The 15,954-nt window shown below is 37.2% G+C and overlaps 1 protein-coding gene and 1 non-coding gene across 4 annotated transcripts in view; both read left to right on the forward strand.

The window, feature by feature from the left end:
* Positions 1-15,954, forward strand: part of Kdm2a (lysine demethylase 2A) — a 112,557-nt gene that overhangs the window by 38,744 nt on the left and 57,859 nt on the right. The gene's annotated exons all lie outside the window — the stretch shown is intronic.
* LOC125618127 lies at positions 7,027-7,131 on the forward strand. The gene has a single exon (XR_007349377.1). It is a non-coding gene; the product is annotated as a small nucleolar RNA U13 (small nucleolar RNA).

Here is a 15,954-nt window from a genome sequence, read left to right on the forward strand (position 1 = left end):
CCCCCCCTCTTTTCGACACACACACTCTGCTTCTTAGATCAAGAATAAAATGAATAATAATTTAATAGTAATTTTGTAAGTATAATAATTAATACGTATTAGAATCTGTATTTGATAGAATCAGTAACCAAAATATAGAAAGATTCAGATTATTATGCAGTAGGAGATTTTCCACCAAATTATAGAATATTTTTTCAACTCTAGAAAGGTTTAGCCGAAGGGAAGAAATTAGAAGGAAGAAACATAACTTCAGCTATTTAACAAAAAAGTACACGTGGCTTTTCTGGCCAATAAAACTTAGGAAATTCACTTTTTTTAAAAAAATATTTTTTTAGTTGTAGATGGACATAATAATTTTATTTTATTTATTTTTACATGGTGCCGAGGATCAAACTCAGTGTCTCACAAGTTCTGGGTGAGCACTCTACCACTGAGCTGCAACCCCAGCCCCCAATTCACTATTTCTTTTCTTTTTTTTGTACTGGGGATTGAACTCAGGAGCACTCAACCACTGATCCATATACCCCCAGCCCTATTTTTTATTTTGTTTAGAGACAGAGTCTCATTGAATTGCATAGGGCCTCGATTTTGCTGAGGCTGGCTTTGAATTTGAGATCCTCCTGCCTTAGCCTCCTGGCTGCTGGAATTATAAGCATACGTCACTGGGCCCGGCTTAAATTCTACAACTAGGGGTCAGAGATATCATTTGTTAGTTTGACAAGTAAAAAAATGATACTTCCTTTTGTCAATATGAAAATTTGACCATCTTTTTTTTGGCCGGGGGGCAAGGGCAGGATTGGGGGAAGATAATAGTGAAGAGTAATTGAAACTACTGTTCACATTTCACTGATCCTCAAGTGTACTTATTTTTGGCATTTTTATATTTTATTTTTAATATATAAACACTGAGAAATGGGTTGCAGGCTACTTAATTAGTGAAGGAGATTGATCTTGAAGTGACACTAGTTGTTCTGTAGCCACTTGTTCTGACAGAATTTTTCTTCTTTTTTTTTTCTCCTGGTACTGGGGATTGAACCTAGAGCACTCTACCAGTAAGCTGCCTCCCTTTAATTTTGAGACAGGGACTCTTTAAGATGCTGAGACTGGCCTCAAATTTGGGATTCTCCTGCCCCAGCCTTCCAAATTGCTGGGATAATCTCAGCAACTGGATCTGATCTGATCTCTCTCCCCTGGGCAATTAGAAGTCAGTTGAATGAAACTGTATGGGGGAAGTCAGTAGACAAAGGAAAATGCCAAGGTAAAATGGTGCTAATTCTAGTCATTTTGGGGGTGTTTCATTGTTGTGTTCAAACTGAACAGAGAGATAAAGGCTGCATAGAGAGGTAATAATCTCCTTTGCTTGGAAGATATGGAGGATTCTAGGAGCAGGGGTTGAGTTTTCTTTTTTGGATACCAGGGATTGAACTGAGGGGCACTCAACAACTGATTCATATCCTCACCCCTATTTTGTATTTTATTTAGAGACAGGGTCTCACTGAGTTAGTTAGTGCCTTGCCTTTGCTGAGGCTGGATTCTCCTGTCTCAGCCTCCTGTGCTGCTGGGATTACAAGTGTGCACGCCACCATGCCCAGCTTGAGTTTCGTTTTTAACAACACCTCGTAAAATTATGTTAGTCTCACTTTCCTACTGGAAATACAGAGCAATTTTAGGATATGTTTCCTTGGAATTCACATACATTAAATTGCCTTCTTGAACCAGCGTGGTGGTGCATGTCTATAATCCCAGCTACCAGAAAAATAAAGTTTTAAAAATATTTATTTATTTATGTATCTTTAGTTTTAAGTGAATACATTATTTTGTTTTTATGTGGTGCCGAGGATCGAACCCAGTGCCTCATGCATGCTAGTCGAGCACTGAGCCACCACCCCACCGCCCCAGCCCCCAGAAAAATAAATTTTTTAAAAAATTGCTTTTTTTGATGGCTGATTTCCTTTTTTTTTTTTTTTGGTGCTGTGGGTTGAACCCAGGGCCTTGTGCACTACCAGCTGCACTGTATCCCAGCCCATGATTTCCTTAGTTTTATAGTTCTCTGCTTCTTTCAACAGAATTGTGCTGTCCAGTACAACTAGCCACATATAGCCATTGGACATGTGAAATGTGAATGTGGCTAGTTTAAATTAAGATGTAATGATGATAATAAGGTACACATTGAATCTTGAAGAATTGATACAAAAAAAAAAAATATATATATATATGGCTAAGGTTGTAGCTCAGTGGTAGCTTGCCTAGCATGTGTGAAGCACTGGGTTCATTCTCAGCACCACATATAAAATAAAGGTACATGAACAACTAAAAAAGTATTTAAAAGAAATAGCCCACTAAGGTTTTATACTTAATGATGATATGGTATCGATTACATTTTAAATAATTTATAGGGTTTTCTCCTGTTCTCAAAGTTTAATAGTTTCACAATTTATGTTTAGGTCTGTAATCCATTTTGAGTTAGTTTTTCTGAATATTATATGGTCATTGTTTCAATTTATTTACATGCTTTGTACAAATGTCTAGTTTTTCCAGTACCATTTGTTGAAAAGACTATCCTTTTTATATTCAATTAATTGCCTCTGGTCTTTCAAACATCAGTTGATTATGTTTGTGTGGATGACACTGTCCTATAAAATGCCCCTCATGCCTGCCAGGCATGGTGGTGCATGTATGTAATCCCAGCGGCTCAGGAGGCTGAGGCAGGAGGATTGTGAGTTCAGAGCCGGCCTCAGCAATTTAGCGAGGCCCTAAGCAACTCAGTGAGACCCTGTCTGTAAGTAAAATATGAAAAGGGGTTGGAAATGTGGTTCAGTGGTAAAGTGTCCCTGGGTTCAATCCCTGATTACCCGGTCGCCTCTACTCCAAAATGCTCTACATATTGTATTTCTCTGTTTCTTCATTGTGTAGTTGTTGTTGTTTGGTAGTACTGGGGTCATTCTACACTGACCTACATCTCCAGCACTTTTTATTTTTTGAGACAAGGTCTCACTGAGTTGCCTAAGTCTTTTGAACTTGTGACCTCTTTCCTCAGTCTCCTGAGTCGCTGAGATTACAGGTATATACCATCTGACCGTTATGTAGTTTGTTTTTCTAAACAGTTTCCTTGTAAACTGGAAGTTGGGTTTATGAGAAAAGGTGTAAAAGAAAGATTTTACTCTCACAGAATTTGCCTTTTTTTTTTTTTTTTTGGTACCAGTTAATTGAACGCAGGGGCCCTTAACTACAGCCACTTCTCAGCCCTTTTTTGTATTTTATTTAGAGACAGGGTCTTGCTGAGTTGTTTTGGTCCTTGATAATTTGCAGAGGCTGGCTTTGAACTCAAAATCCTCCTGCTACAGCCTCCCGGGCCTCTGAGATTACAGGCATGTACCATTGCGCCCGGTTTAGAACTTGACTTTTCCACCTCAAAGTTCATTCAGTAGTTGGAATTGGTCTATTCTTGGAAGGGAAAAATAGTTGCAATTAGAGTATGTTAATATCAGAAAAAGAATATCTATGGGGGAAAAATTCCAGTGAATGCGGTTTTAGTATGGGATGATGAAAAAGTTTTGGAGATGAACAGTGGGATGGTTATTTTACTTGTATGGTTATCACACATACAAAGTGTATGTTGCTGTGATGTATCACTGAATTTAGCCCTGCCTCCCTGCCTTTTCTGATAATTCATCCAGCTTCCTTTTGGCTTGTTTGGACTCATTGGTAAAGGAACTTTGAAACAAAGTTCTACAGTTCAGTCTTGGTTGAGTAAAAGTGGCAATGATGTTATATTTCAGCCATTGATACCAATAGAATTATTCTTTGTAGCCTCTCAGGGAGGCTATTGTTGAGAACTCTGATGTCCTGAATTTTGCTCAGGGTGAAGATTGAGCTGCTGGTGAGAACAGGCTTTGCCTTTCATGATGTGTGGTTTCCATTTGTTGCAGTTAGCCAGAGGCAGGCCTTCTTTGCCCATATAGTAAGAAATCTACAGCTTGATCCATTGTCCAAATGCTGCTTTTACACAAGGAATCCTATAAGTTCAGGATAAGGACAGTAATCATAATGCCAGAAGGAAAGTGACTGTTAATCAGTTTGCTGTGAAGTCAGGCCCTTCACTTAGGAAACATACCTAAGATTAATAGCAAGAGCTCTGTTCAGAGGAAAGAAAAGAGCACCTTTATTTGTGACTAACAGAGTTCAGATGACCTCTCTACCTGCCTTTTTGTCTGCCTTGACTATGGACAGATTTGTGGTAAAAAAGACTTTTATGATGACTGTGCTAAAAGCATGATACTGTAAAGTGAACTGTGACTTTGCTGAATTTATAAAATTATATCCACTTGAAACCTTTAATTATCTTCAATCTAATATATCACAAATACTTAGTCTACAGATTTTTAGGTTGTGTGTGTATAGCCTTTGCTTAGGCAGTAGACTATGGAAATTAGTATATTGTAGTACATCGTTTTTCAGAGTTTCTGATTACTGTGTAGTGGAAAATACATTTCATATTATGATCTAGAGCTATACAACTGGATATACTTAGTTGTAACAAAAATTTTCAGGGAATGGTACTTACAATTAATGAGCTTCATAAAATTTCATCTCTATGATTATATATTTGGTGTGGAGAGATTTAAAGATAATGGAATCTTTTTTTTAATATTTATTTTTTGGTGGTACACAATACCTTTATTTTGTTTGTTTATTTTATGTGGTGCTGAGGATCAACCCCAGGGCCTCACACATGCTAGGCGAGCGCTCTACCGTTGATAAAATAAATAAAATATTGTGTTCAATTACAACTAAAAATTAATTTTTTTTTTTTTTTTCAAAAAGTTCCTTCCAAAGCGTGTGGACTTGGAATCATATTAGAGGCCTATCACTTGGGATGGTGGAAGATAAAATCTTATCTGATGTTAAATGACATTTGAGAATAGGTGTATGACATAGACCTTGTCTCAAGCCATATAAACCATTCTTTTGGGAAAAGATTATCTAATCCAATGTTGACTCATGTTCAGAACCATAGTTGGTAATATTTTTTTAAGAATGCATGGCTGCTTTACATCTTTTATTTTATCTATCTTCATACAACCCTGTATAGTGGCGTCTGTTATCATTACATTACTCATGTACAGTGAGAGGCTGAACCAGGATTTGAACTCCAGAAACCAAGTCCAGGCCCTGTTACACTGTACTGTGGCCTCCCTTTTCATTTATAAGGCCAAGTTTGCAAAGCATTTGTACATTAAAAAAATAAAAGTACTTATATTCTCATTTAAACTTCATAACTATCCTGTGCATTAGGGGTGAAATTCTTGATATTTTCACACACAGAAAAATGAAGGTTAGGGAATTTAGGCCCAAGTGGCAATACCTAGACACACACCCATTTCTGACTCTTAATTATCTTGTTGTCGTTATGTAGTTTTATTAAACATAATAAAGAGAGGGGTATGCCTGAAAGTGAATATTTTATATATAGGAATTTTAATTTGATTGAAATGATTTGATGATATGACAATTCAGGTCTTTAGAAACTTAGCCCTAAGATGCAGGCTAAGTCATCTGATGACTAAGATGATTAACTAAGTCATCGTTCCTGGTGACTTAGGCATAGTTGTTTTTATTAATGTTTCCTTTTTAATTGTGTGGGTCAGTTTACCATTCTTACACCAGTGTTCTTAGGTAAATTCAGAAACGAAAACAGAATTTTCTGTGCTTTAACTTTGGTTGGTACAGATGGGGTAACTAAATGCTTAGAAGAGGTCTTGCCAGAACTTTAATGTAGTGGTGGGAGAGTGAAGAATGTGTTTATGGGGAGTATTTTAAAATACCAGCTCTTAATCTAAAGCTTTTATTCCTAGATATGAAATTTCATAAATCTGAAGTTTGACTATTTGAAAAGAGGTCATATGTTGATTAAGAGATTGGCCTTTTTGAATCAAAACATTAATCGCAGGTCCAGAGAAGGGTCATGGAGGAAATCAACCTGATGAGGACTGTGGCAATTGGAGCATTTACATTATGTCTTCAGGTTTCAGATGACTGTTTAAACTCACTTAAAGACCTAAACACAGCATGTGTGAATCATTTCATGGTTTATGTTATTTACTGAGCAAATATCTAGAGGTAGTGACTGTTTTCAGGACAAGCTGTCCTTTCAGGTCATAGTTCCTTTTTTGGTGGCTGGCAAAAAAAAAAAAAAAAAAAGGAAAGTCATTCATATTTCTCCTTTATCTTCAAGGTAAACTTGTAGGGGCTTATTCTTTTTCTATAAGTTGTTTTTGTGTAACAAATATATCCTTAACTTTTTTTTTTTTATTTTTTAGTTGTTGATGGACCTTATTTTACTTATTTGTATATGGTGCTGAGAATCGAACCCAGTGCCTCATGCATGCTAGGCAAGCGTGCTGCCACTGAGCCACAACCCCAACCCCTATCCTTAACTTTTAGAAACTAAATTGGCATGGCCTGTACCATGTATCATATGACTTACAACTACATCAATTACAGAAAATGATGAAAGTGCTCGCTTCAGCAGCACATATACTAAAATTGGAACAATACAGAAAATGATGAAAAAAAGTAGGCATTATTTGTTTGTGTTCTGGGTGTCTGTTGCTATAGAAATAAATCAAGCCGGGTGGCACAGGCCTGTAATCCCAGCAGCTCAGAAGGCTGAGGCAGGAGGATTGCAAGTTCAAAGCCAGGATCAGCAAAGATGAGGTGCTGAGCAACTCTGTTAGACCCTGTCTCTAAATAAAATACAAAATAGGACTGGTACATGGCTCAGTGGTTGAGTACCCCAGAGTTCAGTCCCCAGTACCCCCCCCCCAAAAAAAAAAAAAAAAAAAAAAAAGAAATCAGGCAGTAACCAAAAGCGTATAGGGAGTATTTGAATCTCACTGGATGTTTCATCAGAAACATCAGAAAATAAAGTTAAGAAATTGATTAACTTGAAAACTGAGTATTTCTGAGTTACTGTGGTTTTCCAATTTTTTGTTTTAGGGGTGATTTTTAAAGATTATTTCTTAGATCCTTCGGTTCGTAAGCACGATGATGATTGGGTGTTCATGCTATTGTGTGAGATGTGCCTCCCTCTAAACCTTGTTACAACATCGGCACATTACCTGTATGACGTGAGGGGGAAAATTATTTCTTAGTGATCTCAGGCCTTTTAAAATTGTCTTTTCTGGTAGGTGTGGTGGTACACACATGTAATCCCAACTTCCTAGAAGGCTGAGGCAGGAAGATTGGAACTTTAAGGCCAGCCTCACCAATTTAGACTAAAGATCTTGTCTCAGAAAATAAAAGGACTGGGATAACTCAGTGGTAGAGTGTTTGTCTACCATGCAGAAGGCCCTGATTTTGAGTCCCTAGCACAGGGGGCTGGAGAGATCCCCTTTTCTATTCTAGAAGGTAAATAATGAGAAAGGCAGATATTTTATTTTCTTTGGGGTTATGATTTCATTTAGTGCAGGCTAATTTTTATGTCATATATTAAGAATGCTAAATTTTAAAACTGTTCTGGTGCTATAGAAAAGAAGTGAAATTTTCAAAGAATGGGACAGCAGAAGATAGAGTGAAGTTTCACATCTTTATTTCACATTTACTCAAGAAATGCGTGTCCAAGATTGCTTAAACATTGACAAATGCTGTTAATTTCCAGATTCTCTGCCCCTTTATACCCCCGTTTTTTTTTGTTTTTTTTTCTGTTTTTTTTTTTTCTTGGTATTGGGGATTCAGTGCAGAGGCACTTTACCACTGAGCTATATACCTAGCCCTTTCTATTTTTTGTTTTGAGACAGAGTCTTGCCAGGTTGCTTAGGGCCTCAGCCTCCCAAGTCACTGACATTACAAACATGTGCCACCACATTGGTTCTCTGGTGGTTCAACTAGACTACTTTTGGAGGATAAACCTCATGCACGTTTACATATTAATAGGAAGTTTAATATTGTAAGAACTGCTTTTGTCACTATCCAAGAAGACGGGTTTCTGGGAAAACAAAGAATGATTTTTTTATTTTTTGGTACCAGGGATTGAATGCAGGGGTGCTTAACCACTGAGCCACATCCCCAGACATATATATATATATATATATTTTTTTTTAGAGAGAGAGAGAGAGAGAGAATTTTTTTAAATATTTACTTTTTAGTTTTCGGCGGACACAACATATTTGTATGTGGTGCTGAGGATCGAATCTGGGCCGCACGCATGCCAGGCGAGCGCGCTACCGCTTGAGCCGCATCCCCAGCCCTCAGCCCTTTTTATATTTTGAGTCAGGGTCTTGCTAAGTTGTTTAGGGCCTCGTTAAGTTGCTAAAGCTGGCTTTGAACTCAGGATCCTTCTACTTCAGCCTTCTGAGCCACTGGGATTACTGGCCTGTGCTACTGTGCCCAGCAAGAATGTACTTTAGTTAGAACATCTGAACTAGGATTATTTCTGTTTATGTATGCATGTTCATTTAAAAAAAATTTTTTTGCAGTAGTGGGGGCATGGATCCAGGGCTTTGCACATGGTAGGCAAGTGCTCTACCACTGAGCTACATTAGCAGTTCTTTTAATTTTATTTTGAGTCAGGATTTTACTGAGTTATTCAGACTGTACTACAACTTTCAATCTTCCTGCCTCAGCTTCCTTAGTAACTGAGATTATAGGTTTGTACCACCATACCCAACCTCAGATTACTTCTCTTTAGGATGAAGTTAAGATGTATGTCTTTTCTTTATCTGAATTTCAGAGGGTAGTTTTACTACTTAGCCACAGTTTTTTTCCTCTGCAGAACTGTGGTGATATAATGGTTAAATATGCAGCAAGTATACTGAACAACAGTTTATTTTACCAAATGGTAGGAAGAAAAGCAGGGAGTGTTGGTCAAAGAGATTCAGCACTCTCATTTCTCTGCCATTCTATTTTGTGGAGGGCATATTTGTGGTGAGGTTGAGTGTATCCTGACTTTGAGAGAATTTTAGGGTCATTCTGCATATGATAGCTGTTTGACATTAATTCTGAGGAGAACTTTCAGGGAAAGTTCATTTTGTTTTATGTATTCCTCTTTTGTTGATCATTCTGCTTTCTGAGCATGTGTTTGTTTCTGTCTTTCTCTCTCTCACCAGAAGAGACAGGTGTGTATATGCTCTTGCCAGATTCTGCAAAAGATGCCTTTCTTTCTTTCTTTTTTTTTTTTTTGTTGTTTGTTTGTTTGTTTATTTATGGTACCAGGGGTGCTTAACCACTGAACCACATATCCAGCCTATTTTGTATTTTATTTAGAGACAGGGTTTTGCTGAGTTGCTTAGATCCTCAATAAATTGCTGAAACTAACTTTAAGCTCACATTCCTCCTGCCTCAGCCTCCCAAAATTCTGAGAGGTGTGCCATCATGCCTGGCTCCTTTTATGGATTACACTGTTTTGTTGTTGGAACTGCTGTGATGTCCTCATGTTTTTCATTTATGGAAAGTGTGTTATGTATTATAGATCTCTGAAAAAATTAATCTAACTTGTTCCAGAAGATATTTGAAGACTGACTTGGCTGAACTTTGAGTAAAACAAATTCAGGTTTTTCCAGCCATGTCAATCAAATGTAGTAGACTTTCTTTGTAAGATATAAAGGAGTTATATTAAGCTGGGGTTGGCAGTGCACACCTGTAATCCCATGGTGTCTGGAGGCTGAGGTGGGAGGATTTCAAGTTTGAGGCTAGCATGGGTAATTTAGTGAGGCTCTAAGCAACTTTTTGAGACCCTGTCTCAAAATTAAAAACAAAAAGAGGGCTAGGGATGTGGCTCAGTGGTAAGGCACCGGTGAGTTTTTAAATCTCCAGTACCAAAAACAAAGAAAACCCAATTAGGTTAAAATTCTATATGTGGTCTTCTTTTATCCCTGTGTTCAAGTTTCTTTTCTTTCTTTCTTTTTTTTAAGGGGCAAAAGATACTAACTTGGGCCCAAGGTTTGGTCATTGTAGTTATAGGCTGAGTCTCACCATTTTTTGTGCCACCATAGCCCTTCTCATTAAAATCCTGCTTTCTGAGCATGTGTCTCATGAGGTGTAATGAAATGTTCAAATTTTGTAAACATTTTGATAACATTTTAACAACATTTTATTTCAGAAGTGTTTTATATTTCTATCTGTATATACATGTATATTTTATTTAAAAGGAAATACTGAGAGATATAATAGGGGTAGGAAGACCTCCACAAAGTTTGAAGAGATCACTGCTACAAGAGGAGCAATAGTGTGTGTCGTCGTCTCCCCTCCCCCCCCCCTTTTTTTTGGAGACAGGATCTCTCTGATTGGCCTTAAATTGGCAATACAGTCCTCTTGCCTCATCCTCCTGAGTAGATGGGATTATAGGTGTGGCCAGCTGTAGAGAGCAATAGTCTTTATACATAGTTGCTGGTATTTAGTAAGTGTTCCATAAAGGTATATTAAATGAATAAACATCTTTTCTAGTGTCATTTATGTGGAGTCTTTGGCATTCCCTCTATGTTAATTTTAATACTATATTTATTTGTCTTTCTTCCCCTACTGGCCTGTGATCTCCTATAGAGTTAATACTATGCCTTTTGGGCTGGGGTTGTAGCTCAGTGGCAGAGCGCTTGCCTAGCATGCATGAGGCACTGGGTTTGATCCTCACCACCATATAAAAATAAATAAAATAAAGGTATTGTGTCCATCTACAACTAAAAGAAAAAATGACTGTGCCTTTTTATCTTTGTATGCTGAGAATCTGGCTGTTATTTAATATTCTGTGTAACCTTTTTGTAAGAATAAATGTATTCAGATAAATACATGAGACTGGTACAGAGGGAAATAGACAGTGATCAACACATACCCGCCCGAAAGTGTGATCTTGCAAAGAAATTGAAAATAATCACATTTTAAAATTTAATTGCTTGTTTGAATACTATGCATTTATTTGGAGTGAGAACTTAGCTTCTTTCTTTAAAGTAGATACTGCATATTAAATAGATAAATGTATATTAAAGCTATGAAGTAAGGATTTGGTAAATGTTGCAAATATTCATATTTAATTTACACAACTTCACAGTTTTACAAAATGCCCTAAGCTTTTTTTTTTTTTTAAAAGCAGGAGCTCACAGGTGAGACATAAAGATCTAGTTGTTACTTGGCTATTTGGCTTCTTGGCGTCATCTACCAGCAAGAAAAAAACTTTTTTCTTTCATGCAGTGGGGTAAAATTAGAATTTTAAATTTCTTTGTAGAAATAGGAGATGAAGAAATTAATCTTAATAAAAAATATTGGTAGTTTCATCATTGAAGAAGATGTATAATAAAGTGTCACTCTGACTATAGATATCTTCATGAGAATAAGAACAGATTTTCATAGTATACATATAATAAATGTACTGAGTGCAAAGTACTTTTAAGATATAGAAAGGTACGTTGTCCTAACGAGTAATATTTTTATTTCAGCTGAATAGGGAATAATCAGTATAATAATTTGTGAAGTAAAAGCTAGAATTAGAAATCAGGAATGGTAGAATATTAAATAAAAGTGGCATAAACAACTAGAAATATAATGTATCTTAGCAAATACAAGAAACCTCCCACTCTGAGGAAGAGGCTTTGCTAATTATCTATTTACCAAGCATGATTTTCTTACTTAAAGACAGTCTTCTTTGGGGCTGGGGTTGTGGCTTAGAAGTAGAGCACTTGCTTCACACGTGCCAGACCATGGGTTCGATCTCAGTACCACATAAAAATAGTGAAATAAAGGTCTTGTGCCCAACTACAACTAAAAAATAAATATTAAAAAAAAAAGACAGTCTCTTTTGTTGCAAACTCTTTCCACCACTTTACCTTCTGTCTCTGTCAGAACTATTTCAGCTGTCTGAAGTCTCCTTTGACAGTTTCTTCCAGCTGCCTCAAGCTACTGATTTGGCTGAAGTTTTGTTCCCACACAATTTCAGGAGCATATAGAGCTGCGTGGTTAGGGCTGTCAGCTCCAGAACCAAAGTGCCTGGGTTTTAACCCCAGCCACTCTAGTTCCTAAGCCACACCAGTTATTTTGTAAGTTGGGTAGTTACTGCTTCTCCTTCATTTTCCTTGTTTGTAGAGAGGATAACATATCATGTAGATGTTGGATTTAAATGTGATAATACATGCATGGTGCTTTTTAAATTTTTTTTTTTTTAGTTGTAGATGAACACAACATCTTTATTTATTTTTATGTGGTGCTGAGGCACACATGTGCAAGGCAAGCGCTCTACCACTGAGCCCCAGCTCCAGCCAGTATGGGGTTTGTGGTAAGCACTCAGACATTAGCTGCTGTCATTACTTTGCCCTGGCATCGTTGTTCACCTTTCTGATTAAAAGACCAGCAGACTTTTTCATATTTTATATTACTACTTCTCTGGCTCCTTTGGGCCTATTTGGGAATAGAAACACTTAAATTCTCCAAAAGAACTGACTTTTAACATCTGGTTGATTTTTTTTTTTTTTTTTTTTTTTGGGGGGGGGGGTATCAGGGATTGAACCCCGGAGTGCTTAACCACTGAGCTACATCTACATTTTATTTTGAGACAGCATCTGACTTAAGTTGCTTAGGGCCTCAATTGCTGAGGCTGAACTTTTGAACTTTTGATCCTCCTGCCTTAGCCTCCAGAGTGTTGGGATTATAGGTGTATACACTGCGTCCAGCTCCACCTGGTTGATAGTTGAGGTATATAGGAGTTTGTTTAATTTTGGAGGGTGTTGGGTGTTGTGGGGGAAGATGTGGAAGCCTTTAGACAGCTTACTGTCTACCTACCACCCAGCTCCTTCCTTCTCTATCTCTGAGCTTCTGGCATAGGCCTTTTTTTTGTGTGTGTGGTCCTGGGGATTGAACCCAGAGCCTTGTGCATGCAAGGCAAGCACTCTATCAACTGAGCTATATCCCTTCCTCCTGTGTTGTTTTTTTTTGAGAAACATATATTTGGGTGGCCCAATTTTTTTAAAAAAAATTTTTTATTAGTTATTGATGGACCTTTATTTATTTATATGTGGTGCTAAGACTCAAACCCAGTGTCTCACACATGCTAGACAAGCACTCCACCACTGAGCCACAACCTCAGCCTGCGGTTGCCCATTTTTTAATTTGATTTGTTCTGTTGTTTTTGTAAGAATTCTTTAAATATTCTGGATATTAACCCTTTAGTAGATAAATGATTTGAAAATTTCTTCCATTCTGTGGTTTGTGTTTTTAATCTCTTGAGAGTGTCATTTTGTTGAAATATAATTTATCTATTTGATTTTTCTTTTGTTGCCTGTGCTTTTGGTGTCATGTCCGAAGAAATCTGACCAAATTTAGTGTCAAATTTCTCTACTATTTTCCTCTTTTTTTTTAATATATATATATATTTTTTGTTATAGGTGGACACAATATTTTATTTTTATGTGGTGCTGAGGATCGAACCCAGTGCCTCACAAATGCGAGGTGAAAGCTCTCCCTCTGAGCCACAATCCCAGTCCCCCTCTAAGAATTATACAGTTTTGTTTTTTATGTCTCTATCCATTGTGAGAGTTTTTGTTTTGTTTTTGTTTTGCATGTGACATAAAGTAAGGTGTTCCAACTTCATTGTTGGATATCCAGTTTTCCCAACATTCTGCATAAAAAATATATTTAATCTTAATTTAAATCTAATAGCCACATATCACTAGAAGCTACCATATTGGGCTGCGTAGATCTAGATGACCATATATTACTTCTTTAATGTGTTAGTGTGATGAATTAGATCACTAGATGTAATGGAAATTCTCAGAATTAACAAATTGTTTTTGCATTCCTGGCGCATAATACTAGTTAATGAAATACTGTTTTATTTTAGTCACTGTTCCCCTTCACAGAAAATTAACTAAAATGACTATGGGAATCATTTAGAAAAAGATTGTAGTTTCTCAAAAAATATTCTTGAACAGTGGCTTTTTTTATTGGTCCTCATCAAACCTTTTTTCATTATAAAAATATACTGCTTTTCACAAACATATCCATTATGCTATCTTTTATTCTTTTACATATTGTTAATTATTATTTTATTTTTTTTAAATACATTTTTTAGTTGTAGATGGACACAGTACCTTTATTTTATTTATTTGTGTGGTGCTGAGGTTTGAACCCAGTGCCTCATACATGTAGGTAAGTGCTCTACCACTGAGCCACAGCCCCAATCCAATAATTATTATTTTTTTATTGATACAATTTATATGTCAAAAAATTTAACCCCCCCCCCCTTTTTTTGAATACCGTGGATTGAATTCAGGGACACTTGACCCTATGAGCCACATCCCCAGCCTATTTTATATTTAGAGACAGGGTCTCACTGAGTTGCTTAGCACCTTGCTTTTTGCTGAGATTGGCTTTGAACTTGCCATTCTCCTGTCTCAGCCTCCCAAGTTGCTGGGATTACACGTGTGTGCCATTGCGCCTGGCTCACCCTTTTAAAATTTATAATTCAGCAGTATTTTTAGTATGTTCACAAAGTTGTGCAAACGTCAGTTACCACTATCTAATTTCAGAACTCTTTTTGTTATCCAGGTAAACCCAGAACACATTAGCAGTTATTGCCCATCTTCTGTCCACCCAGCTGCTGACAACCACTAATGTACTTTATGTCTCTATAGATTTGCTTGTTTTGTAGATTTCATCTGAACAGAATTATAATGTGGTCTTTAGTGACTGACTTTTTTTCACTTGATATATTTTTCAGTTAATAGCATTTATCAGTAATTAACTCCTTTTTATTGCTAAACAATATTGCATTGTATGGATATACTGTGCTTTATTTATCCATTCTTCATTTGATGGTTTGGGTTGTTTCTACTTCATGGCTACTCTGAATAATGTTGCTATCTCTAATGTTGCTCTGAGCTGAGAATGGTAGTATAGGCCTATAGTCCCAGCCCAAGAGGCTAATGTGGGAGGATTCCTTTAGCTCATGAATTTGAGACTAATCTGGGCTATGTGGTAAGATGCTGTCTTTTTTAAAAAAAAAAAAAAAAAAAAAAAGGCCAGGTATGGTGGTATTTGCCTATAATCCCAGCTACTCGGGAGGCTGAGGAAGGAGAAGCACAAGTTTGAGGCCATCCTGGATAATACAGCAAGACCCTGTTAAGGGCTGGAGGTATAGTTAAGTGGTAGAGCATTCCTGGGGCTTCAGTCTCAAACAAAGTGTCAGGGAGGAAAGTTGCTATGTACAAGTTTTTGTGTGAGTCTGTTTTTCATTCTCTTGGGTAAATAGATGCTTGGGAGTAGAATTACTACGTCATAAAGTAATTTTATGTTTAATCATTTGAGAAACTGCCAGTGTTTTCCAAAAGGCTATAGTGCTATTTTAATCCTCACCAACACTTAATATTTGACTGATGGGTTGGAAGTGATATCTCACTGTGGGGTTTCTTTTCTTTTCTTTTTTTAAAGGTACTGGGGTTGGAACTCAGGGGCACTTTACCACTGAGATACATCCTCAGCCCTTCTTATTTTTTATTTTGAGACAAGGTCTCATTGAGGTCTTGAGGGTCTCACTGAGTTGCCAGGGCTGACCTCAAATTCAACCTCTGCTTCCTAAATCACTGGGACAACTGGTGTGTAGCTACCACCCCCAACACCTGGATCTTTGTTGTTTTGGATTTTCATTTCCCTAATGACTAGTGATGTTAAACCAATGACTAAGTGTTTTAGTCGGCATTTTTACTGCTGTGACCAAAAGACCTGACAAGAACCATTGCAGAGAAGGAAAAGTTTATTTGGCCCTCATAGTTTCAGAAGTCTTAGTCCGTAGATGGTTCACTTTATATCTCTGTGCCTGAGATGAGGCAAAAATCATGGCAGAGGGTGTGGAAGAGAAAAACAGCTCAGAACTTGGCAGAGACAAAATACCTGAAAGGCACGCCCTCAGTGACCCACCTCCTCCAGCCACACCCTACCTGCCAGCAGTTATCACCAGGTTAATCCATACCAGTGGAT

Source organism: Marmota marmota, unplaced genomic scaffold (assembly GCF_001458135.2).
Source record: "Marmota marmota marmota unplaced genomic scaffold, marMar, whole genome shotgun sequence".
Lineage (NCBI taxonomy): Eukaryota > Metazoa > Chordata > Mammalia > Rodentia > Sciuridae > Marmota > Marmota marmota.